A 26,387-nucleotide genomic window follows, 5' to 3' on the forward strand; every position below is an offset into this window, starting at 1 on the left:
GGGGGAGGGGGAAAAGGGAAAATCAACAAAAAAATGTGTGTGCCAGTAAACCTTTTATAAGAATGAAGAAATTACAATATTTAAACTACGTATTTTATTTTTCTTTGCTTTTAGGCAGCAAACCGGTAACCAGTCTTCTCCTGTGGTGCCTGATTTTCTTGACAAACAAACAGAAAAGGTACTACTAAGTTTATATTCTAAAATAACATCACATTATAACTTCAAATTCCTGAGTCCACAGTTCTGCAATGTGTTCATGGCTGCTTGGCATAGCCATCCGAACATGAAACCGTTAGTGATGTTTTGAAGTCTTTGAGACAAAAGCCTGCTTGCTAAGAACTTTAGTTCTGTAGAAAGACAGGGAGGTACAGTGAATAAGAGAATCAAAAGGCTGGAAATTTGCTGCTGAGAATAAATGCTAGCTGCTCCCTGAGGTGATTTGTCTGTGCACTTCACTTTCTACAGATGTTAGAGACTCTTTTTTAGTAAGGACCTGAGGTTCTTTGGTAGCACTTTGATATCCTGCTCGAATTCAATATGTGAAATGGAGGAGTCGCTCTGTGACTTGGAGCACAGCATAGTCTTTGAAGTCTGATCCAATTTTTGCTGCTTACCATTTGATGTTGAAAGGATGAAATGGAGAAAATGTACAGTTTTTGCCAGTAACTCTGCTGAGCATATGTAAGATTAAAAAAACAAAATCCCTTGGATGATGTACTTAGAAATGTTAAGCAGATTAATACCTTCCTATAGCTTTTTTCTAAAGATACAAATTAACTATGAGAGGAAATCAGCATACAGTGCATGCTATGATTTAACTGCATGAGGAAAGGGGATAAATAAGTTAAATGGAAAAAGTAAACAAATGTTTGTGACATGGGTGCTAAATCGGTGTTGCTGAAAGCCACAAGAATCTTGTGTAACTTAAATCTAGCATTAGACATTTCACAGAGTAGTAGAAAATAAGAAGTTTCTCTTTGCGAGATCACAAATATAAGTTATCATGGCAGAGTGGAATCAATACATTTCTTATGTGCCTAAACCAGCATTCTTCATTCCAGAAGGATTTGGATGAGATTTCTGCTTCTCCATTTATTCAAAAACATTCGTTCAAAATGAATGATTCACAATCAATTAGCCAATCCCAGTCAGTTGCAGACCATCACTTGTCAAGTCCCTTGAGACCCCAGAAAAAAGGAGGTAAGAAATACAGTAAAGTAACAGAGATCTTATGTTTACTATTTATAAGCTACATGTTGTCAGCATGTAACTTGCTTTATATATTGATGACGTCTTTTAAGAATCCCTTGGAAGGCAGGAAACATAAAGGAACTAACTTTCTTCTACACATTTTCAACCTGGAAATATAAAAAAGCCCTTAAGTAGCTGAATTACAGAGGTGGAAGTATAAAGATTTTTAAAATACAGTTTCTACAAAAAATGTGGTTAATAATCTCGAAATACCCTTTTAATGAAATCAAATTGATTTTCAAGAGCTTCAGCTTTCCTTTGCCTTCCAGCCTCAAAAGTGGAAGACAGTAATGAAATCTCTCATGTTTGGCAGAATGAAAGACAACTTGTTTGTTCACACGCACAAAGATTCAGCCAGCAACACAGGAAAGTCTGCAATCTTTGCAATGTGGTTTTTTATTTTATTTGCTGATATGGTATTTTTGCCATGGGCAGTAACAGTTTAAAAACTTGAAGTAAAACATTAAGACATTTGTTGAGTTTTAACTGGTTTATCTTTGAATATTCCAAGAAATCATTACCTATCGGAATACTTTTTTCTGTTATTGTAGTCATTGTGTCCTTGCAAATCCATGAATACAGACTTTAATACTGGATCATAGAATACCTTCCACAGTTTAAGATGAAGTAGGTTGGTAATGTGATATCTGTAACTAGAGCCAAAATACAAATGATAATACATTAATTTCCAGGTTATTACTGAAAATTATGTTTATGATTTTGTGCCATACATTAACATTTCTGTTTATATATTTAATGGGACACCTTTCATCTTGTAAGTCTACAAATATTTATCTGACTACTTGAGTCTTAATCCTACAATTTATGTGTTTAAACTTTACAGAGTTCAGTTAAACAATTTACAATGTAAAGGTAAGAAGATAGGTATTTATAGGGAGATCCTTCTGTTACAGGAAATAATGCAAATTCAATGTTTTTAGTCTTCTACACAGGCATAATGTGCTTTCCATGCTAAAAACAGAATAGTATGTAAACACAGCAGGTTGAGAAATCCATTATTCTCTCTTCATGCATTTCTGTCCATATGGGTTTTGAATCCATAGTGTGGGACTGCAGGAGATGTGTGCATTACTATCTTAAATTATTACATGTTAAACAATAAACCTGTCAAACAGAAATCTTCATTGCAGCAAATCCTCTTGAGGAAGGCAGCCAGGGCCCGAATCTGTCATCCTTACTCTCACTGGATATTGTATGTTACCCTGCAACTAGTCTCCTTGAAATCAAAGACATTGTGTCTGAGGTAAAACAATTAGAGAGAGTAAAACTGGCAGAATTACACCCTTAGCAAGCATGTGATTCAGAGCCATTACCCAGTAATTTAGAGAGACTTCAAAAAATGTGAAGTGACAGGAGAATAGAATTTGAAGAAGAGATAAATGCAACATTGATCTGAACTATTTAAGAAACATGTATGTGTAAATGAATAAGCATGCAAATACAGAGAAGTAAGGAATTTCCTAGTTAAGCATGAAGATATTCAGATAGATGATCATATAAATCACACTTCAGTGAGTAACTATTAAGGAAGTAAACCTGCTGAAGAATAACAACTTCCTCGGGTGCTTTTAAAAGCACGGCTTGCATTCAGAAATTCAGATGCTTTCACACGCTGCTCAATCTATATTCAGTCTTATTGTGTGGAGTATACATTTAAGAAGAGAATATTGTTAGACCTATTGTGAAAACCAAGTGAAATAGCAAATATCTTTTTGGAATAAGAACACATGTATAAAATACATGTGTTTTATAATGTAGGGCTATACTACATAAGCTGCTATTCACACAAAAAAAGCTGTCCACTAGGTGGTCCAAACAATGCGAAGACTGTAATTTTTCATAGTGAAACATTATTCTGCAATGTTACAGATTGATTTTGAATTCTCTTTAAGTTACATTACAGGCAGAACTAGTCTGTCAGCCTGGTGGTAGTGCTGTGGGCCTGGAACACAGATGCCAACAGGGAAGGGAATGTGACAGGTTTCTGCACTGGTCTATGACCCAGTTATGAAGCAGTGTTGATGTTTGCTGAAGGAGGGAATCTGTATCCAGGCTTAAGTACAAAGGGAAGGACAGGCTGCTTATTTGTCTTGAGGCCTTGATAGGTGAGGCTCTAGTGCAGTCAAGGGGGGACAGAACACAAAAGGGAAAAAATGGTTGATGAGAGTTTACATATTTTTGTATTAATCAGGCAGACTATTCACTCACATCTTGTTATCCAGCTGTCTAATAGCACAGGCTGCCTGTTCTTGGTAGTAGATTGGCAAAAGAAAAATGGACCAGGAAATTTCCACAACGATCCTGCAAAGACTGTGCTCTGTAATTAATGCGGAAACAAAAGCCTCTTTTTCACTTCAAAAGCCTTTACACTGGGTCATAGAAAGACTGAGCAGTATGGCCAAACTGCATGCAGTGCAAGTTAGGTACATGCATGCGCTATGGTTGCATAGAGTCACAGGGGCTGGCTCTACACTGCCCAGGCATTCCCCTGGGCTCTGCCAGAGTGGTGGGGCAGGACTAGTAGCAAAGCCAAGGATTCCCTCCAGTGTCTCCGCTGTGAAACACTGCTTGGGTGGAGAGTCCAGTCAATAGTAACAATTAAGCCAGAAGTTAATTATTCTAGTCATAATAAAGTAGTACTGAAAGAATCAAAATAATATAAATATAATCTGCAGAGGCCAAGTAGTGGTATTCCCTTAGACGAGATAGATAGTGAGAATGTTTGAAATTATTAATGAGAAGTGAGTGCTTCAATAGGGAATTGACCAATATAACTTTGCCTCAAAAGTAAATATGACAGATTTTCTGAGATGCAGAAGAAATATGTTTGTAAAAGGAAAGCTAATAGTATCTCTGCATTGACCAGAGGATGACATAATTCTTAGTGCTAACACAGACATTTTGAACAAGTGAGAAAATAGCACGAAGAGTCTCTGGCCATGGACATTCTCTTGTGGGAGAACAGTATACGTCTTCGGATGATGTTCAATTTATGCCTTGCACCTCACACTATTGTCTGCAATGCTGAAACTTTGTGAGAGGTAGAGAAATTTGCCAGGGTTCTGAGAGATCTGGAATTACGCAATCTGCAGTGTCTGTAGCCGCAATCTGAGGCTGAGGTAGTGAAACTTGCACTATAGTTGTAAAAGTCAATAGGCCGTTTCCAATATAGCCTTTGATTTTTAGATTCCTTAATCTTTTATATTCTCAAACCTAGTGGAAATTAAGGGCCTGGCATGTTTCAAGCTGGACTCCCACTAGTCAGTGACCCATTTTGAACGTTTTCCTTGCAATATGTATTTTTATTTTTATGTTGCTCATTTTTCTCGTCCTTTCCGGTAAGCCAATCATAAAAATGTGATTTGGTGAATGTAGCTGTGTTGGGTTTCGAGAAACATGTGAAGGTAATCACTGTTTTTTGCACTGATGGAGGGGAGGTAGATAATGAAATGTCTTAAGTTATTGCTTGATGGGGAGGAAGGCTGCTGCCCGCCTCAGATGGTACTGTGGACAAGTTTTAGTAAGGGGCATTGTGGGCGTGGGAGACATTATTCCCAAAAAGTCACTCTGTGGTTGTCATCGCACAGATGATATTTACAGGTTCATCACCCTAAACAGGAAATTTAAAATAATGATGACTTCATTAATTGTTAGGGCTTAACTCCATGTGGTGGGTTGACTTTGGCTGGATGCCAGGTGCCCACCAAACCGGTCTATCGCTCTCCTCCTCGGCAGGAGGGGGGGCGAGAAAATAAGATGGAAAAAAAACCTCGTGGGTCAAGATAAAGGCAGTTTAATAAAGCAAAAGCAAAGGCTCCACATGGAAGCAAAGGAAAACAAAAGATGTATTCTCTACTTCCCATCAGCAGGCGATGTCCAGCCACTTCCCGGGAAGTAGGGCTTCAGTACACGTAGTGGTTGCTCCAGAAGACACATCATAATAACGAATGCCTCCCCTCCTCCTCCTTTCTCTTAGCTTTTATTGCTGAGCAGATGTCATATGGTATGGAATATCCCATTGGTCAGTTTGGGTCAGCTGTCCTGGCTATGTCCCCTCCCAAGATCTTGTCCACCCCCCCAGCCTACTGATGAGGGGGGAATGTTGGAGAGACAGCCTTGATGCTGTGTGAGCACTGCTCAGCAGTAGCCAAAACACTGGTGTGTTATCAACACCTTTCTAGCTACCAATACAAAGCACAGCACTACGAGGTCTGCTATGAGGAAAATTATCTCCATCTCAGCCAGACCCAATACGCTCCAGTTTTAAAGAAGTGATCCAACTTTAATTCTGTCAGGACCATAATCGTGTTAAAACACCCAAGCCACAGAGAATATACTTAGGTGATTGGTCTTTGCTTCAGAATAGAGTTTTCTTTGAGTCAGACTTTGTTATTGAAAATACTCTAAGCTGTCTCAATCTCAGCCCTAGAGTACAGTCTTGATTCAGTGTCTTGCACTTGCAAGTGAAAGGTGCTTGTATATAGGGAACCATCTTACTCTACTTGGTAGTTTAACATCGTAGCATAATTTTAACTCTGATCTAATTTAATTCCTATTTGTACATTGTTTTAAAAAAGATAACAGCTATGGCAAAGCAATAATCATTAGTAATTTGGAAATGGGGACACTTTTTATCCTTTGATTCACAGAAAGTCAATATCCCAGCATGACTGTAATAGGTATTATGGTAAAGAACAAGCAGTATCTCACACAAGATGTGGTATCAAGGTCTGGATGCCTTGTAACCAAAGATGCAAGTAAAGATGTAACCAACTTTCTGCAAGTGAGAGAGAGATCAATCCAAGGCATTCAGCTGTTTCTCTCTGTGTAACTCAGATTCCTGTTTGATTCCATTGTAGCAAACCTTCCTTTCTAAATTAAAAACAAAACCACCACTACATAATGTTGTGTGAAATGCTGCATGGTCTTTCAACTAGTTATCACTGGCAGATGGGATGATACTGACGCATGGATGCCATTAATTTCAGAATCCTATCATTCAGAATTTTAAGTGAAAGAATTTGTAATCTATTTAGAATTATTTTTGGTTGTTTAATCAGGAGTTTAATTTCATCATTTTTAAGCCCCCCACTGAGATTAATTTTACATTGAAGGAATGTAAATCATGAAAAACTTGACTGTAGTCAGTAGAATCATAACAGTGAGCAGGTTGGGTCTCTTGGTTATAAAAAATTGACATGAAAAATTCCCTACATATCTGGGGTTTAGGGTTTTTTGAGGCAGAGGATTTGGGTTTGTTTTTGGTTTTTTTAGTGGGTCAGGTTTGAGTTGGTCATTCTTTTGCAAATAAAATGTAAATAAAATAGCATGATCATGGGACAGTCTGAATGTTACAGGAAACTCTGAAAAGGCCAGGGTAGTGTTACATAGTATGATCTGATTGTACTGAGCATGCTGTAGCTATGTGCGAGGCCTATGAGATCTCTACAGTATTCTCCTACTACATACCACACTATAGCAGAGGAATTACTATTAGCCGTGTTGCAGTTGAAACCTGGGGCAGGGGAATTGCTCATGTGGTATGTTTGTAATGAATTTCCATTGAAAGGATCCTGCTACAGTAGTGGTCTGTGGCTTTTGAGCCAAAATCTGACTGGGCGTGAGCAGGAGAAAAAGTAGCTTCTTTTTCTTTTTTCCTTAAAAAGAGTATCACCAGATTACTGACATCACACCTGGGATGAATGCTGGCCTTTGGTCTTAGTAAACAGAAATCATGTTTCCAAGTCATTCATTTTACCTTACAAATATTTAAGTAGAAATCATAGGAAGGAGAAGATTTTTTTTTAAGATGTCTCTTGAAAATAAGCTGAAAATAAAGCTATGTCTCAAAGTAATCATTTGTTTCTGTCATTATAAGAAAGGATAATCACCCTTCCAGGGTTGTGAGGCTGCATATTTATGCAGATGGATTTTGTTGGTGCAAGTAAGCCTATTACTATGCATTGCATTGCACGTGGTGGGACCCTGCAGGAGGCCCCATGAGGGACCATCACCTCCCATCCCGTGGAAAGCCTGAGTTTCCGCTTTCTGGATTTGTGCTGGGTGGGAGCCTGTTAGCTTCACTAGCCATTAGGGTGAGAAACACAGTACCTCAGTTTCAGTATTTCAATTCTCCACCATAAACTTCCAGTGTGGATTCAGAAAATCTGATTGCAAATGTAAGCGAAGTCAGTTGAACTTCTCTCAGCCTTATGTAAAATTTTCAGCTGAGACTTGTACTGATGTTTGTATTCTGAACTGGTTCACCCATAGACACTTTCTGTTAAACCTTTTGCTACTCTGTGATAGCATGATTTGCAGACTGCGTTTCGGCAAAGTAACAGACCAACAAAACTGAAAAGAAATTGGGCTGTTCTTAAGTTTTTCTTTACTGCTCAGCTTCTTAATTGTTTTTTCCCCTCCAACAAAGACACAAACAGTGACAAGTGATAAATACAAGCTTTGATTTGTTAAACACGTTAGCTCTATGTTTAGCCCTAGGCAGTGAGCTTCATTATAGGCTGGTTTACTTCTGGATTAGTTATTGTGATTGTTTCCAATGCAAAAAGATTTGTCCTGCAGCCATGACTGATTAGTATCAAAGGTGAGAGATAAAATAAGATGCAAGTAAACTGCACAGATAAGCTGCAATAAAGTTCTCCAGAGACAGCTCAGTACTTGTTCTATATAAAACAAGTTGAAATTCAGCTTGTAATGGCTGCATTGCAATAAAAAGAGACTGTAGATGTCTCTCATTGAAATATTGAAAAATAATAGTAATATGAGAAATTTAATAAAGTTGAATAATATATACACAATAATGCTGTGCCAAAGCCCCCAAATTTTAATAGGAGTTCAGTTCCTCCTCTTAACACATAATGTCTACCACTGTCTTTCTGGTCCAAGCTGCAGTTCACCTGCTCTTTCTGTCTTCATTTTCTATCCATGACATACAGGTTTGTCTGAGCACTTCCTTTTGCCATTTCTTTGTTGGTAGTTAAGCTTTTTATCATGCAGTACTTCACCGTTCTGTTGTTATTGCTTGAAAATTCTCTAAGTATTCTCTAGCAGCCTTATTTTTATTATTTTGCCACAGTTACTAGTGCTCTGAACCAGCAGCATATCTCAGATGACTGATCTACTCAGGCAAATAGTATGGTTCCTAATTCATTACTCTCCTGTTTCTAAAAACAATGCACCATTTTATCTAAGTAAACTTTGTTAGAATAAGTGCAGTAGGTACAGAACTTTGAGGGCACATACAACATTCTCACCTAAGAGAATAACTATAATAATATTTTCACAAATTATATTTTGTGCTTTGCAAAGAAAGAGACAATTCAGAATTTTTTAACTTTTCCCCACTATCAGAAAACTTTAGATAGTGTGTTTTTTCAGGTTATTTTGTAAGAAAAAGGCTAAGACAGTTAATAACTGGCTTTTATAGAGCTATGATTTCATCTGCTAGCTGTATGTTGCCAAATAATTTCTGGTTCTTTGCTGATATTTAAAAATGTGAATTCACTCTACTGAATTCCCCACAGCTAAGTGGGGGTAGTAATAGCTGGATTTCAGATCTTTCTTTCTAGAAGACACTGTATGTTTTCCTGAATTATTTACATTTTTACAGTTCTTCACTAATACTATGAAGAGAAACACGGTGGTAAAAGCAGTAACATAATTAATGTGGTGGTGACAGAATGGTACGAGGTGGCGGATAGCTCAGAAAGTACCATAACAAATTCCTTTCTGAAAAAAAATCTTAGATTTCAAAATCTTATATACTTTGCATGTGTTCAGATTTTTTTCTGTATTCTAGTTTGGGTAATTATTCTAGTGGATTGTGATTAACTGCCAAAAAACATATACAGCTTAATAGAAACCCAAACCATGGTATATAATTTGCATGGTTGATCAATGTAAATGAAAAAAAATGTCTCTGACAAGTAAAGGGTAGATACTCAGGACAAAGTATTTGCAACCACATATGTGAAGATCTAGATACTACAAGTTACTCATAGATATAGTTTGATAAATAGGTGTTCCATTCAGTAAATCATGAACTGGCTGTGAAGTATTTGGGTGGACAGAAATCGCCTTATATCAGTTATTCATTACCTCTGCTCATGACAATGGTTGTATTCCTTGGCTTTCCGTCATTACTTCTCTCTAGTCACTAGAAGTATTTTATATTTCAGTTCTCTCACAGATAACCTCAGTTAATTATAATCGTTAAGCTGAATACAGCAATAGCGAACACTAGCTTGTAGAAGTAATTATGAGCTTGCAGAGCTCATTTCTGTCCCCAGGCAAGGATAATCTTTCTTGAGGATCTTCCTTGTGTATGGAGAGAATTATTGGGAGCCAGTTGTGCTCATGTGTTGGCTGACGTTGGCAGTACACCAGAAAAGTAATGCCGTACTCCCACCTTCCCTGCTTATAACACCTTTCCCCCAAGGGAAGATAAAAATACCAAAATCACAGGAAATATTGTTATTGCTGCCAATGGGAGAAAGAGAATCTGCTTTCCTATGTGTGCTCAGACAGGCAAAAAGCATATCTTAGCCATAACACAATGTATATGAAAGAACAGTTTCATGAATTCTAATATTTCTTTCCTAAAAATATCTTAGTACCCATTCTTTGTCTTTAAGGTTTGTCCTACCTTGTACAAATCAGTGTTTTATGTAGAAGCATGAGCAATGAATATCCCTGCCCACGGCAGGGGGGATGGACTAGGTGACCTTTAAAGGTCCCTTCCAACTCAGACTATTCTATGATTCTATGAATAGTGTAAGAAGGCAGGAAACACAACTATATAATTACTAAGTATCACCTCGTGCTTGCCCAGCTGCTAGGGCTAAGTCTAACGGGGAGAATGCAGAGATAGCTAACAAGCTGAACAGCATCAAGAATACCCATGGATGACTCAGTCATCTTTAAGACGTCCTTCCTTATCTGACTCTCTTACATTTTGTTAGGAATCAGATATAGAGAAATATGTGTGATTGCCTGATATTTAGGTTGGAGAGCTATAATAGCTCTTTACCTTCAGCTCCAGCTAGTTGTTTTCCCTATAGGCTAGGAAGTATGCCTTTGGTTCTTTGTGGCTTTGTAAGTGTAGTGCTATTCTTGGGACTCCTTCTCACCAGTGTGCTTATGTTTGCCTCATGCAACACACACACGAAAGTCACATTCAGAATAAGGAAAAAAATATTACATTGTTCCAGCCTCTTTTTGTAGTACTGGGATTTGCAAACACCAAAAATGCCCCCCAGCAAAGTAGTGCAATTGTTTTTTCTACATTCTTTTAATGCTGTTCTTTACTGCATATTCTTAGTTAAGATAAAGAGCATGACTATCAAATGAATAACAGTAAGCTTGTGGGTTTTAAAAGGCTTATCTGCAAAAAAAAAAAAGTTTGCTGCAGCTCTACAAAAAAACTGTGAGCTAATTTGAGTAGTAGCATATATGGGTGTAGTTTTTAAAATTTAGAATAACCAGCTATTATAGTTAAAAATCGGTAAAAGGGCTATTTGTGTAACAAAAACCTTTGAGCTGTTGATTTGTTTGCAGAGACAGGTGAATATATGTGAAGTTCAGATCTGCATCCTGTCCCCCCTAATGTCCCAAAAGGGCACAGGTATAAGATTCCAGTTTGGGCTCACCCCTCATGTTTTGTTCATCAGACTTAGAGACGAAGTGACATCAATTTCTTTCATCTGTTGTTGTTCTTGTGCTTCCAATTAATTTTTCATTCATAAGAAACTGATAAATTGGAAGTAGTACTGCTCTTAATCTCCTCATAAGGGTCTGTCCTTTGCAGTGGTATTCAGAACAGCTATTAAATTGAGTCTATAGTATATATCAGTTTTCTTTCTGCTGTATCAAGGCTCATGCTTTGTGCCTTTTGATCACTGATTTAGGGTCCAAGAAGGGTGAATTCCTCAGCTTCATATCCAAAGGAGAGTAACTGCTTTAGAAAAACGAAATTTTACATGAGTAGATTAGATATTTTTATTTGCAAACTGCACTGTATTTTAAAACATGCCCTGGGAAGAACATAGTCATCACAGAAAGCCACAGGCAGAGACATCTCAGGGCATTGCAAATGAAGCAGGATTTTCGTTATCACATTTCATCATCATAAGCAACTTGCAGCCTTAAACTTTTTAAATCAAAGATTGCCTACATGGTAGTACCACATAGCACAAGCTAATCGTTGACACATACTGAAGAAAATCACTGTTAATTCACAAAACTCTCTCTTTTCTTCCCACCCACAAAATAAACATGCACAGTCAGAAAAGCAGTAAGTATCAGTCACTTTGCAGCTTAAATTATGTAACTTGTTTGTAGAATTGTAGTGGTTTGTGGTGTGACTTGCAAGGATGAGCAATTGACTTCTTCAGTTTACTTTTAACTGCTTGTTTCAAAAAAAAAAAGAAAAAGAAAAAGAAAAAAAAGAGGCATGTGGGGAAAAAGGAAAAGAAGAACCAACCTAATATTTTCTTGGAGAGAGAGTATATCAGTAGGGCAGAAGACACTGCCCATGACAGATGAAACCGTGCAGAACTTCACATATAGGGAAAATGGGTGAGAGACATGAATAGACAACACTGAGTAAAAAAACAAGCCAAAAGCGGAGTGGAGAAGGAATATACCATCAAAGAAGAAAACCCATGCAGAGAAGCAGGATAGAGAAAGGAGAAAGAAGAGGATGAGATGAAAAAGTGATAAAAAAAAAATAGAGTTTAGTTTCAGTAATGACAGAACACTTGGTAGCCTTAGCGGTGAAATATACTACTGCTTTTTGTAGCGTTGCTTTTCTCATATCTAGTTGCTGAAGTTTTTCAGGGAAAAGTTTAATTCTAGCTTTAGAGCATTTGAAAGGAGTACATCACTTTATTGCTGTAGGAGAGGTATGCTTCATGCTCTGTTTTGAAAGGCAAAATCTTTTTGAAGGGTAAGTAATACTTACCAAACTATTTCCTTTGCAGTACTGTCTATATCAATGCATCATTAGTTTGCAACATTTTACATCATTATTTGCATCATAGGTTTTCATTATGCTTAGGAAGTGTGTGTCTCTGAAAGGGTGGAGCATTAATTGGTCCAAAATCTTTGAAGATAAAGAACAGACCAGATGAAATAAGGGAAATTTTCCCCTGTGTAATACCACCTTTTCTTCAGTGACCCTTTTTTATTTCTTATTTATGAATTTTGGAGGCTATCCAAAACAAACAAAAAAAAGAGAGCAAAGTACATCCATTCATAATGTCACATCAGGACAAGAGACAAGGTGAAACACAAGACTACAAATAGCACAGTCAGGTAAGCAATTCACTCAGCTTTAGAACAACATTCCAGAAGTTAACTGAGACAGGATAAATTGAGATTACCTCCATTGGCCTTCTAGCACTTAGTCTTACATTCTGTACTTCACTGTCCCATCCAGTGCAGCCATACAACTATAATGCCCTCTGCCTTTTGGAAGTTACATTTGTAAAAATGTTGATGATCTCAACAGGATCTAAATAAATCACTCTTAAACTGCTAATGCATGCTGGGTTAAATTCTGCTGTAATTTTCTTTGTGGATTATATGGCGGTCATTGAGAGCATAAATTAAACAGTTTGGTTTTAAGTGAGTCAAGTTAGTTTTCAGGCAGTTTTTGTCTTTGCAGAAAAGGACTGAAGAATTTTTCAGTTTTATTTCCTAACATTAATTTTTATTCCTCTGTTTGTGTCCATCTCCTTATTCAATGTTGGACCTAAGCAAGAGCTTAACATTTTTTTTAATTTAGGGGTGTTTAGAGTCAGGCCTGAATTCATTAACCTATGACTTTCTGCATCTTGTCTACCTTTCGAAATGTACTGGAATTTTGGCAAGAGTTCTAAGTCAAGTTCATGCTCTTCTAGAGCTTCTTGTGGTGGCTAGTTATCTCTTCTTGAAGTCCTATGACTATGCAGGGTCATCTGAAGCAGAACAAGATGTGCCTTGCTTTCTGGACATGACTCTCTAAAACAAACAGCTTTCAGCTGAACTGATAGTTGTTTCTGAGAACCAGGGCCAGATTTATTCTTTGAGTTGGCAGACAATTTAAGATCAGTGTTTAAGGTCAGCCTTTATCAGTGGGTTATCAAGATCTTTTATCCCTTGTTGCTGAAAGAGGAAGTGTGTCCCAGATTGGTCTCTGGTTAGAGCCTGTAGCTAACGAAGAAATAACACAAGACTTTGGAAGACACCGTATTTTTGTGTTCTTGTTTATGCTCTGTTAAAAAAAAAAAAAAACCAAACAAACAAGTGGCAGATGACATGCATATTCCCTCAATATTGTCAAATAAATTTTCCAAATAAGAATTCTCAGCAATAAGAACATCATTGGCTGCCTTTGGATTTGCAGTTCCATTTACTGTAATCAGAAAAAGCCAAACTCAGAACAGCAAACACGCTTAAAGGAGTGATGAGAAGGATAAAACTGAGCCAAAGAAAGCTTGGAGGGGTTCTCTAACATGGAAACACTGAATTTTTACTGAAAGGTAAAGACATGTAAATTTGGGTTGACTGGAGGAACATTACTACCAGCAAAGTAATAAGCAAACGTTAAAGGATGCATTTCAGTAGAACTTTGGGTCAGCTTATTAAGAGTTTCCAAAAGTCATTTTTGGGCAGAAAAATAGAACTAGAGTTTCCAAAGCATCCGGTAATTCCCTAAATGAGCATCATTTCCTGGTGAGTGTTTCAAATTTTGCCTTGGAAACCTGGCTACTAAGTTTGATGCTCGAGAGGTAGTTGAGTTCTTCTCAAAATTATCACTGGTACATACGATCTGTAGGAGAGCTGAGTCTAACTGTAAAAGAGGTTGTGTCCACCGTTTCCTTTGCAAGCGAACTGGAAGATTGCAGGCACTGGGTTGGTACAGGGCAAATGTCTTTTGTAACCTCTGAAAAGGTGTAGCAGGGGAAGATGTCCTCATATCTGCAGAGGTTACTCCAGTTCAACATCAATAACTGAAACTGGGAAAAAGGAGAGGATATGGGAGAAGAGAGAGGGGGTTTTTTTCCTCAAGGACTGCAGCCTTTTATCCTAGTGGCTTTTGTTCAGGTTTGTGCTGCCCTGCCTTAGAATGATTCCTATGCTGGGACAAGTAGGAACAAAGGCACAGAGTTGGCTCTGCATGCAGCAAACAGGCCTTCTGTGCTAGGGGTGTTCTCTGAAGAGGCCTCAGGGCAACTGTAAATTGGGCCTATTATGCTCAACTTCGTCATGCATCCTCATGCTACACCATGAATAAGCATGGCTGGTCTGTAAATCTAGCCCATTGTATCTGGATTCCATTTGTTAAACTAACGCTTGGGGTTTTGTCTGGCTTTATTCATACCAACATCAGAACATTGAGTAAGAACAACAAATCAGAAACAAAAAACACGAACATTTAAAAATATTGCTCCCACAGATTGGAGCCCCAAGTGTGTTTTATATAAACAATTTGAATTGTGGCTGGATTTTTGACCAGATTCTTTCCCCTGAAGGACCTTTTGAAACAAAAACAAACTGAGCAAAACAAGTTTTGGTGGGATGGGCCTATGCCTGTTTTCATGTAAGCTGATGACAAAGCTGAGAGCAGGAAGGCAGCAGTGTGCTGGAATCTGGTGTACATTGTGTTCTGCATGTTCCCAGCTGACTTGCCAGGAGTGATCTAGAACTGAAACAAGGCCCCCTTTTTACTAGGACACAGGAAAAGAAGTCATCACTAATCTAAAACAGTTCAGCTGTTTGAAAACAATAGACTTTGTTAATATGATATCCTGATTGTGCCTTATTCTCATGTGAATGTGTAGCCTGTGTTGCTGGGTCAGGAGAGTGAGAGCTTTTGAGAACTGTCCTTTCCCTTGCATTGCCCATGAAAGTAGTCTATATTCTATCACTATACCCTCTATCTGCTTCAGTGTGGGTGTATAACGTCATGGAGGAGATGAGGAAGTGGTTGGCTTCAGCACTTGTCTACCAGGAGAACTGACCAGCCACAGGAGTCTGGAATAAGTTATAGCCCACCCAGCTGTTCAGTGTGACTCCACCATCACGCAAAGCCTACAGAGTTCAGCTGGCACTTGCAAAGGTGCTTACGAAGCTGTTTCCAGTGGGATAGTCCACGATTATTTTCATGTGAATGTGCCATGTGTCATGGGATTGCAGGGAAGGAGGCAGGAGGTTTCCACATCCTAGTGACGAAAAAAACGGAAGGTGAGGCAAAGTTTTGCTTGTAATAGCTGCTTGAATTTATTTTAATGGGGTCACTTTCATGAAATAACTCTGATGCAGTTTCTGTAGGTGCTATATCATTAAACAAAGTAAGTCTCCTACCTGGAGCAGAGGTGAAAGTGAAGTTGAGTCCCACTGTGGAGTATTGTGCTTAAGTTTCAGGAGGGGAGACTGGGTAAGAGTGATACAGATTATATATGGCATTGGTTGTCAGGCTTTTTATTTAGCCTCAAATTTGAAAGCTACTCCTTTATTTCTAAACCTTCACATTTGCATCCCTTTGATATGAAATACTTGTGAACTAACTAGAGAACAGAGCTGTGAGTTCAGTAGCCAAGAGATCCTTGATTTATTAACATAGAGTTTCGCAGGCTTGTATGCAACATCTCCTCCTTCTGCATATAACAAATGCAGCAGTCAGAGGCAGAGGTTGACGATGAAGAGCCCAATACTTCAGGGTGTAGCAGTGGTTGTCCACACATCTTGTTTAAAGTCCATAACAATCGTTGCCTAAATAAGACCATTCAATGTGAAAAAAAGATGGAAATGTGGATTCTAAGTGACTGCTTAGAATTAGAAGTTTATAGTAAGACTTGAAAAGTAAATTGGATTGAACAGTATAGGCAACTGCATGGCTGTGAACAGACTTTCCTATTTGATACGTTTCAGATGTAAGACAGAGACAATATATAATATTTGTGTTGTGAAACAGTAATGAGCAATAATTGTGATGTAAGTACATAAAGCATTTAAGCTGCAATAACTAAGTGCTGCATTGTCCCCTACAGTGTCATTAAGACACTTAAAGGAGAAATTTAAATTACTTCTAAGACATTCTGTCACCTCATTATTCTAAACACAATTGTGGATGTACAATTGCTGTTTAGATAAGTAATACCCTACTAATGATGCCTTTGCAAATAACTATGAGAAAATATTTTAATTTAGTTGCATAGGAATTTCAGAATAATATTTGTGGAGCTTATCAGATTCCTGGAAGTTTAAGGACACTGATGTGCTGCCTTTTTGGTGTACGTGTATGACTACAGCCTGCAGATTTCTGTGAAACAAATGTTGTATTTTTAGTGTAGTCTTATGCAGGAGAGCATCTGAAAAAAAAGCCTGCTTTAATTCAGCAGAGTTAGCAGTCTCCTCACTGGAGAAACTACCTTGCACAGAACTGGCCAGTTAGGCTGTATCTGCAGTTAGAAGACTTTGAAAATGTAACTGTACTGCAGATGTATGCCAGCAAACCTCCTTGCTGGAAAGGCATCTCATCACAGTAAAGCAGTTCTTAAAGCAGTTTGCCAGATGGAATGAATTGTTCTGGTCAAAAAAATAGCAATATTTCTAGCTGAGGACTTTTATCAACCCAGATGATGATAAGAAATAAATGCATTGATATCATTTGATGGTGTAGAATAGGCCTTAAACTAAACTGTTGTTCAGACCAAGGGCCAAATTTCTGTTTCTTTTACTTATGAAACTTTCATTGCCTTCTCAGGAAGTAAGCTGTGGACCTTCTTGGTGCGCACCCAGGGAAGTCATGGTCTATACACGACCATTGTACCATAGGATTAAAGAGCTCAGGCTCAGGTTTTCATTTGGTATGAACCCTGCCAAACATGGCCTGATATGATTAAATTTAAGGAGGAGTGCTTTTTTCTCTTAGATGACATTTGAACAAACACCAGTATTTAGTCCTGTAGGTTCCTAAGATAACTAAAACAAAAACAAAATACTAGAAATACATCAGGCTGTCAGGCTGCTGGCCTGTACTCAGAGCTTAGTCAAGACAGTGGAGAAGGTCCCACGGACTCAGTGGATTTTAGATGAGATTTTATGAAATTTTTTTTATTTTTTATGAGAAAAAAATAAAAATAAGAGGGGCTAAATAGACCCAGCAGTGCCCAATTTCCCTGAAAATGCCTTTTCTGATACTGAAGAACAATTTATTATTTTCTTTTAACCAGAACATTAGTTTTCATGTGGTTTTTCTCAACAGATACAGATTTTCCAGGGCTGAAAGGTAGGAAATGCATACCCCATGCAGGCACCGCACACATGCCCTGGGGTATGCAATGTGGTGGCAGCTGCACAGTGTCCTCCCACCACCTCTCAATCAGAGCATGGCAGGAGTCAGCCCTGTTTTTCACAGCTATATTTTCTTAATTTCTTCTGAAAACTCTCAGGCATACACTTCAGCAGTATAATGTAGGCAGAGAGATTTAACAGGCCTAGCTACGAATATGTTGTTATATATTATAGGAAGATCAAATGTAAAATGATTGGGTAGGCTTTTGTTTTCAGACTAACATTCATGAACCATGTTCATTCAACACTAAATCCAAATGCTTCCCATGTCATCAGAGATTACTTACAGTGTGAACAGAGAAGTCAGTCCCATGTATTCCTCTTTGCCTGTTGTTTGTATTGATGTTTCCCATAAGTTTCTCGTCTCAGCTTAACCACAGTATTCAGATAAATTTAAATACATGCCCATGCAAATCTATTCGTGAGCGGTGTGCTATAGTGTTGGAAAAATAAGAGATGAATTAAGATAACAGTATCTTCTATAAACTTGAAAACAAATCATTATATTTTTAATGTCTGAGATTAAAGGTAAGTTTTTCAGAAAAGTATGGTATTCTTCTAAGGCATTGCATCTGGAATTAGCTCAACCTGTGAAAACATTCTTCTCCTTCCAGAAATTAACTTAGCTGATCTCTTTTAAGTACCTGTTCTGTAATGGTCTTTGGCCACTTTTAATGTCATTTTTAGGTACAACTGAACCTAAAGAACTGCAGTTTACTTGGTCCTTATATAATTCGTCTAGATTGATCAGTTTCATATCTGATTTTTCAAGATTTCCTCACAATTCTGGAATTTTATCAATGCAGATATTTTCCTATTGCCCAAGGCAATAATAGATGTGGTGTGCAAACACTGCTTTAAAGAGGGTATCTGTCTGCTGATTTACATATTTTAAAAGTATTAAGATCAAAAGTAATGAGAATTTAATCCATATGGCATGTAGAAGATAAATAGGAATATTAATACTGTATCAAATACTAATTAAAGGAAACACCAGTCCTATTTTTAAAATCTTGCATGCAGATGAAAAAGAAGTCATTGCAAAGTTAAGATCTGATTCTTAAAGAAATTAAGAATTAACAGTTTTCAATCACGGATTCTAACTGTGACACTGAGTTCATACGCTAGGCCAAATTCTGGTTTCGTAGTACTTTGCAGTATCACTGCAGTACCCCTTTCTGTCGAAGCATCTCAGATGACTCTAAAACTGAAAACTACCACCACCTCTACTACCAGCTTTTAAGATGGAAATTCCCTTTCATTATCCAAGAAGCTGAAATACAGATGGTTTCCAAGTTGCCTAAGCATGCGTGCCTGCAACAGTGCTAGGCCCTAAAATAGATCAATTCATGGGAACCCTGTTGGATTTTGATCAACTCTCGTATGCAGATTGCAACAGTGGGTGAAGAAAATGTTGTCATCTGCTTCATAGAAAACTTTAGACAAGAGTGGTCAAGGTGAGTCATAAGTTTGTCATGTCTTCAGGCTAGACTAGATTTCTGTATTCCACTGTTATGGAATTTATAGGTGAAAGTACCTTGGGATGTGTGCTCCCAGCAGAGTCGCAAGTACTCGAAAAACTGGCTCTGGATGCAGTCGAACTAGAAGCTTTAGTGCAGTGTCAGCCTAACGCTCCATGCAGACAAATTAGCCCTAGCAAGACATATGAGATACATTTAGTGTATCATGATCTCTAAGACTGTAGACTTCCGGTTCTCCTTTAAGTCTTTGTTATAAATATTGAAGGGTAGGGTATACGCTTCTAGCAGAGGAGGAGTGAGCTTGCAGTGAAGAGTTACCTTTGAAATATGAGAAAAATAAACAAGGAGAGCTTAAAACAAATTTTGCTAGTACTGCATAGTCTTGTAAGTGAGAGAATAAACTGCATCATTCGCTGTAGCAGGCTGAAAAAGACCTGAGAATAACAGAAAGCATGATTTTTCTTCTTTTGTGCCCTGAAGGGTATGTGTACACCAAAGCTGTCTCAGTCTTGTACACTACTCAAACTCTAATTCTTTCCTGTAGGTCTATGGTTCCTGTGTGTTTCTACAGTAACTACAGCAAGTAGTCATCACTGTACAGCAAATCTTGCCTTCCGCAGGTTGAGAAAACAGGATCTGATCAGTGGACCGTCTTCCAGCTTAAGGTGGTAGTGATTCTACTGTAGAAGGCAGTAAAACACTCTGAAGATTGAATAAACCTCCACTGTTGCTGCTGTGTTCCCTTCTGCCAGATCAGAGTGGTCAGGACAAAGTTGTTTTTGTCAGTGGATCAACAAATCATGGTTCTTCTGCAACCTTCCATCCACTTTTAAAGTGCTACTCTATTCTAGAGCAAATAGTGCAGCAACACATTAAGCAGGTGCCAGTTGTTCCACACATACATGGAGCAAAGTTATCCAGGAGCTGCCCTCTCAATGCAAGAGGAAATTTGATGTAAGAGGAAAAATGCAGTCACTATAGAGAAATAATGTGAAGGAGAGCGCTATAAAACATTCCCAGCTGTATGTAAAGCCAATTTAGCCAATCAGCCAGATGATGAGTGGGGATATAGACCCATCTGCTTCTTGTTCTCTTCCAGGAAATATTAGGTAGATGCAGTAATTGCATACTGTGCCTCTTCTTCAGTCAGTCTAAGGATGATTTCACACAAGTACCAGCCTCAGTCCATCTAGAAGAAGCTGAGCTTTGTCCTGGGTGAGTTGGTGCTTTTTTTCCCCAATCGTCGTTTCAAATATCTGGCAACAGTGCGTTGGCTCTGCGCTTTCTGTGGGGAACAGCCTCCCTGGGAAGGAAGGATGTGGTTACGCTCACCAAAGTTGTTTTGTGGACTGCTGAGTGGCTGCAGGGCCTTGTATTCCAGGCGTGTTTGTTTCTGTTCCCTTTCCTGCAGAATAGCCCAGGTAGTGTTTTTAATAGTTCTGTGTATTTTGTAAAAGACCTTTTAAATATTAAATAGAGTTTCATTTTCCAGCTGGGGGATTAAAACATAGAAGTATTTCATCAGATCCATCATCCAGTCTTGAAGCAATTTTGAAATGTTAACTGAAAAAATCTATCTGCCTTGGAGCATTTTTTACATCAAACATTCCATGAAAATATTTTCCTCAAACTCTTTAAGTATTTCCAAATATTAAACAAGAAGAGAGATGACTTTTCCAAGTATTGGTGATGGTCTAATGCAGCTAGTGTCAAGTTCACATATTTTTTTAAAAACAAAAAAGTAGTGTAAACATTACAGTGGGGGGAGACTGGCAGGCATCACTCTTATCACCAGCACAGGCTGACACACTGCTGATGCTGCTTCATGTTCTGATAGAGGTGTCATAGACACTGAATAAACAGAGAGAATGTCTGTCGGTAAGCATTTTGACCTACAGAGACAAGAACCAAAGAGAGGCAAATAACTAACACAATGAGTAAATATACAGGAGTTATCATTCCTTCCCTCCCCATACCATTCCCTCCTCAGCCTCATCTTGAATTTAGCTTTTGAAATGGTTTCTAGTAGCCATGGAAAAGCCTTCATTGCCCTTTTCAGAGCTGGGGAAGAGCAAGTGGTGGTGATTGGAAGAGGGATAATCATCTTTTTCCTTCAAGACAGGATGATTTCCCACAGAGCGAAGACTTTTCATTCCTGTAGCGTAGTGTGTATAGTACCTGTGTGGATATGTTTAGGATGTACTGTTGGCTCTGTATCTATCAGATAATAAAACTCAGCTTGGATCAGCATTAAGGTTAGCTTAGTGCCTTCTAGAAACTTACAGGGCAGAAGTTTATTTTGGGACTTTATTGTGGTTCTGGGCCTAAATACTTTCTTTGCATCCTTCCTTGTCTTTATAAGTTTTTGTCTGGATAACCCTTGTCCCTGTCCTCCAGCTGGAGAAGCAAAGTCAAGTACTTCTTAATCTCTGCCTATGGGCTTAAAAGATCTCTTTATTAACCACTATCATTTTTTAATAAAAAACCTAAAAATTTTGGTTTGATTTCAGCATATTGCCTTAGTTCCCTTGACCTACCAAATTGGGGACAAAGGCCTTTCTGCCTTTATTCCCATTTCACAGCAAGATTTCTGCTAAATGAACTTTTTTAGTGAGTTGATTGATCTAATTTCATTTCTGGTACACTTTATCTTTCTCTGATACCAGTCATGAACATACCTTTTGAATCCCCCTCCCTGTTGATGGACTTCAGCTGAACTGAAGAATCTAGACATCATCTCATAGGTCATTCTTCAGTGGAGGTGCCAGTTACTGCAGTGCTACTCCCTCCAACGTTCACAGGTCATTCCTGTTACTACCAACACATCTGGGTAAAACACAAAATCATCTTTTCTTTTTTTAATCTGAGTTATATATCAGCCAGCTCAGTTGAATGCTCTGGTCAAAACAGAAGGAGGAGAATCAGCAGCAGAGGACACAGTCTGCTGAATTTGGCTGAATGTGTAAAGATAGTCCTAGTGGGCTGTAGAGATACCCATTTACAAAATGCAAAGGTGCCTCTTCCTAACAGACAGGCTGGTGAGGGCATGATACTTAACACAAATTTTAAAAAATATGAACAAGAATTCAAATACATAACTTTTTAGAAATGTGTAATTTCAAAACTACTCATATACAAAGAAATTAGATCTATAAATACAACTAATTACTGGCTCCTGAAACAGACTAGAGATGGTGACAAATAAGCAAATTAAAAAACAGTTTAAATTACCTATAAAATGGCCATTGAGCTGCACATTAATGACCAGGCAAATAGCAGTATACGTCATCTTTGGAGCATCTGAAGTTTGTAACATGCCATCAATAAGGAGTGTAAGAATAAGGACTATGAGAAAAGTTTCCCTTTCATGTGCGAACAGAGGTATTGCAGTGCAATGTTACATCCATAAGGGTCAATGATGAAAACTGCAAGTGTGTACCTTAGCTCTAGGTAGCCTGGCTTTCCAGAGCTGTAAGGGCTCAACAGAACCGTGGCCACTTCAGTATCTCCAGTAATTTGTTAACCTAGGCAGTTGCCTGTGCCTTGAGTTGATTCTGTGAGTAATGCAGCCGCCCAAAATGTGCCAAAATTCCAATAATTATTATTATATCACAGTTTAATTCAGAACACTTAGATATGAGACACTCTCATTGCTGGATAGATGTTTAACCACTTGTGTTCAGCACACTTACAAAATCTGCTCTGTAGGAGCATAAAAACTGTTGCTAGATTTTGCAGGCCTTTTCCTCTCCCACTCCCTCATCCAGGGATTGGTGAACTGCATAGAACCAGGAATTATGAGTGGAAATCCTGTATCTCAAAAAACTAAGGGCTGTAAAGGCATCACCTAAAACTACTGTAGAACGTAATTGCCCTGGAGCCCTGGGCATGCCTTATCAGCACCAACATGCAGTTTTCTATATATGAAACTTCTAAAGCAACACTAGCTAGTCTGCTGTCCTACCATGGTTCAGAAAGCTGATCACATGCCCTCTTTACCGTGGAGCACCCTACAGGGAAAGCATTCCCTGAGCAGACTTGACCAGGGAGAAGAGGCGAGGATGAGCCTGTGGATCAGCAATTATAAATACCCAGAAAAGGATCAAAAAACAATAGCAATGCTGCTCCAATCCAGGGGTGAAATGGCAACTGCAGAGAAGCTGCTTCATAGCCATGTCCCCTGTCTGTGTATGGAGGGCACATTTTATTCCTTCCTTCAGTCCTCACAGGCAAATCCCAGTTACTTGGAATTTGTTCAGGAGAAGGGTGAATTTTACCCTGAAGGAATTAGGAAGCATTATAGATTGAACATATGGGACCATATGTCATTGTATTGTTTCCAAATGTTTCTTTTTGAGCTTTTTTCCTCCATTGCAGACAGCTTATTTCACCACACATTGTCTAGAGAAGAAGGGAGTTTCATATTCCCATTTCTTTCATTAAGCCACTATTAAATCTATATCAATTTCATAATACTGTTTGTCAACATTATTTAATCCTTTGTTTCAAACATGCACACGATAAGTGTAGTTTGAGGCAAGTGCTTTGAATATGTTGTTCAGGCACTGTCAAAGTCGATGGCAGAAATAGAGAATACAAGCAGAGCTGGTCCTAAACCATCCCTAACCCAAAATACTCCACTTAGTTATAAGGCTATTCACAATCAAACCAAGCATTTTGCTTGAGCCTTAATAGAGGGAAACCAGCACTGATGTTTGAATGTGAGTCTAATTAAATTAAAATTGGAGATGGGTGGATTCCACCCTCTCCTTGTTATGCAGATAAATATCCTCATGTAATGTAAATTGAGCTGCTCTGTATCTCCCTCTTTTGCTGTGATTTTCTACTCCAGCCCTGGAGAAGAGCTCCGGTGTCCGGTGACATCTGTTCTAAATCATGTTTTGGAAATATGTAAATACAGAAAACTTGAGGTCAGGCCCAGACAAAGCGCTGGGCTAGCTCCCAAGGCCTCTCTGCATCTGGGATTGTTTGATGTCAGGAAGGCCCTCCACAATCAGAGCCATCAGTGATGGTGGCAAAAAGAGACCCTTCAGATAAGGCTTACCATGGATTTGTTAAAAGGCACGGTAAGTATTAAAGTCTTTTGCTGAGCTCCCTATCTATAAAAATCTGTGGCTGGCTGGGTGCTGGCCCCCTCTGAAAAGGAGGGTGTGCTGGGCTGGGGAGTACAGAGGCTTCACCCTGTCCAAATGAGTGGAGATGGGTCTTCTTTGACCTTTAGAGAAGTGTTGGGGTAGATGGCTCCAGCCTCGGCCATTCTCACACTCGTCATGTTTTTCATAATTAGTTTTTATTTGTGTCTAATTCTGACAGTGTCAGACTGCCTGTCTGCACAGGCCTGCATAGTTCCTGGACCTTTAAATTTACCAGAATTTCCAGATTTGACTTGATGAAAGTTTCGCTGAGCAATGATACCTTCACGTCGGACTAGTTGAAGGCAACATTGAAGAAGCAAGTGCTAAAGGCCACATTCGTAAAGGAGTTGAGTACCTGAGAGAGTCAACTGAAATGTGCACAGCTGGCATCAGTAGACCTTAGATTCACAGGTACATTAGAAAATCGCCCTACACACAGGATAGCTAACTCCTTAGTCTCTGTAAGCTCAATAGAGCTGCTTTTTGTTTTCCTACTCTAGGGCCTAAGATCTTTTGGCACTGTTCTGGGCATTATTGTTTCCCTAAGACCAATAATGGTGAAAATCGAGCTCTGTTGGAAAAGCAACCGGGAAGCAGAGACGTCTTAGCAAGAAACCAGTTTTAAAATGTGGAGTTGGCATACCTTTTACATTTTTATCAAGTGTGTATTTACCAATTAGTCAGCAGCCTGAGCCAGTGGATTTAATGAATTTCGTGTGATTTATGCATAGCTTTTATTAATTGTGCCAATAGGGATAAATGCTGGATACAAATAGATGCAGATGTCTTACTTTCTCCTTTAAATAATACTATTTCTTGTCATTAAACTACTTTGTTTTTAACTACTCTACGTGTTGGAAATGGGTGATAATTTCTTACCTTCCATAGTACTGTCCTTCCAAAGGTAAGGCTCAAAACTCACCGACCCATATTTTCACTGGCCTGGGCTATGCCCAAGGCAGATACAGAAGTTCAGAGAAGAAAGCATTTTCTCCTTCTCCCCTTTCTCCCATCAGTGGAATGTACATTAAATAGTAAGTAGGCCACAGAAACAGAGAGCATGTGAATGACTTGAGATCCCAGTAATTTGAGCAGTCAGAGGAAAAGGGGGCCAGCACCTGGCTTTCAATCTCTGTTTCAATGAATATTTAACTACTTTATGCAAAGTGGGACGCTTTCAACAAATGAGGCTGAGAGAAACCTACCCAAGTACATTTTCTAGCCCAGCAGTTAGGTTACTCTCCTGAGAAGTGTAATGTTTGGGTTCAAGTCCCTGTACCAAATCAGTTAAAGGAGGTGTTTGAAGCTACATCTTTCACAACCTAAGAACATGGACTAATCAACAGAGTTTTTGGATATCAGGGGTGGCAGCACTACCTCCTCTGTTTTGGGAAAGGAGTCCCCTTGTGACAAAATCAAAATGTTTTGTTTTTGAGATGCCAGAATGAATTGTTTCAACATCTCTGAAGTTTTTTCATGTTATTTCAGCTGAAACTGTTAGCTAGTATGACCTAAATTCACAAAAAAGTTTCTGTTGCCCTAAAATTCCAGTATTAGTGAAGAAATAATTGAATAAAAAAAAAGCCTGACTAACTTCTAACTCAGGTGCAGTTACAGTTGTCTGGTCATGACAGTTCCTGAAGACAGCTCATTAGTGGCTGTGCTTTATAGTTTTTATTGGGATGCTTCTCTTCCACATAGGTGGAAATCCCTCCCTTTTAGAAATAAGGAGGGCTGTGATCTTGAGTACCCAGAACTGAAAGAAGATTTAAAGTATCCTGGTGCGGCATGCTAATGGCCAAGAAGTAGGAACATCTTTCAGAAATCTTTAAGCATTTTCACCCATTAAACACCATTTGGAGCTTATACAACTAAATACTAGGCTATTTTTAAAGATAAAACCCCTTATGCACATTGGCAACTCTAGTGAGATCATTTTATTGAATTTGTGTGCTACTTTAATAGTTTCTCTTGTTTAAATGCCAGTAATCTAGAAGAAACTTTTTGATACCATAAAAAAAAAAAGCATAGGCACTTCTTGTGATGTCATTGATTTTTTTTTTTCCCATTGAGTATGGACAACAAGCACATTTTTCTGGTGGATATAAGTTAAATTGCC

This window comes from Pygoscelis adeliae, unplaced genomic scaffold (genome assembly GCF_000699105.1).
Source record: "Pygoscelis adeliae isolate BGI_AS28 unplaced genomic scaffold, ASM69910v1 Scaffold106, whole genome shotgun sequence".
In the NCBI taxonomy this organism is placed as follows: domain Eukaryota; kingdom Metazoa; phylum Chordata; class Aves; order Sphenisciformes; family Spheniscidae; genus Pygoscelis; species Pygoscelis adeliae.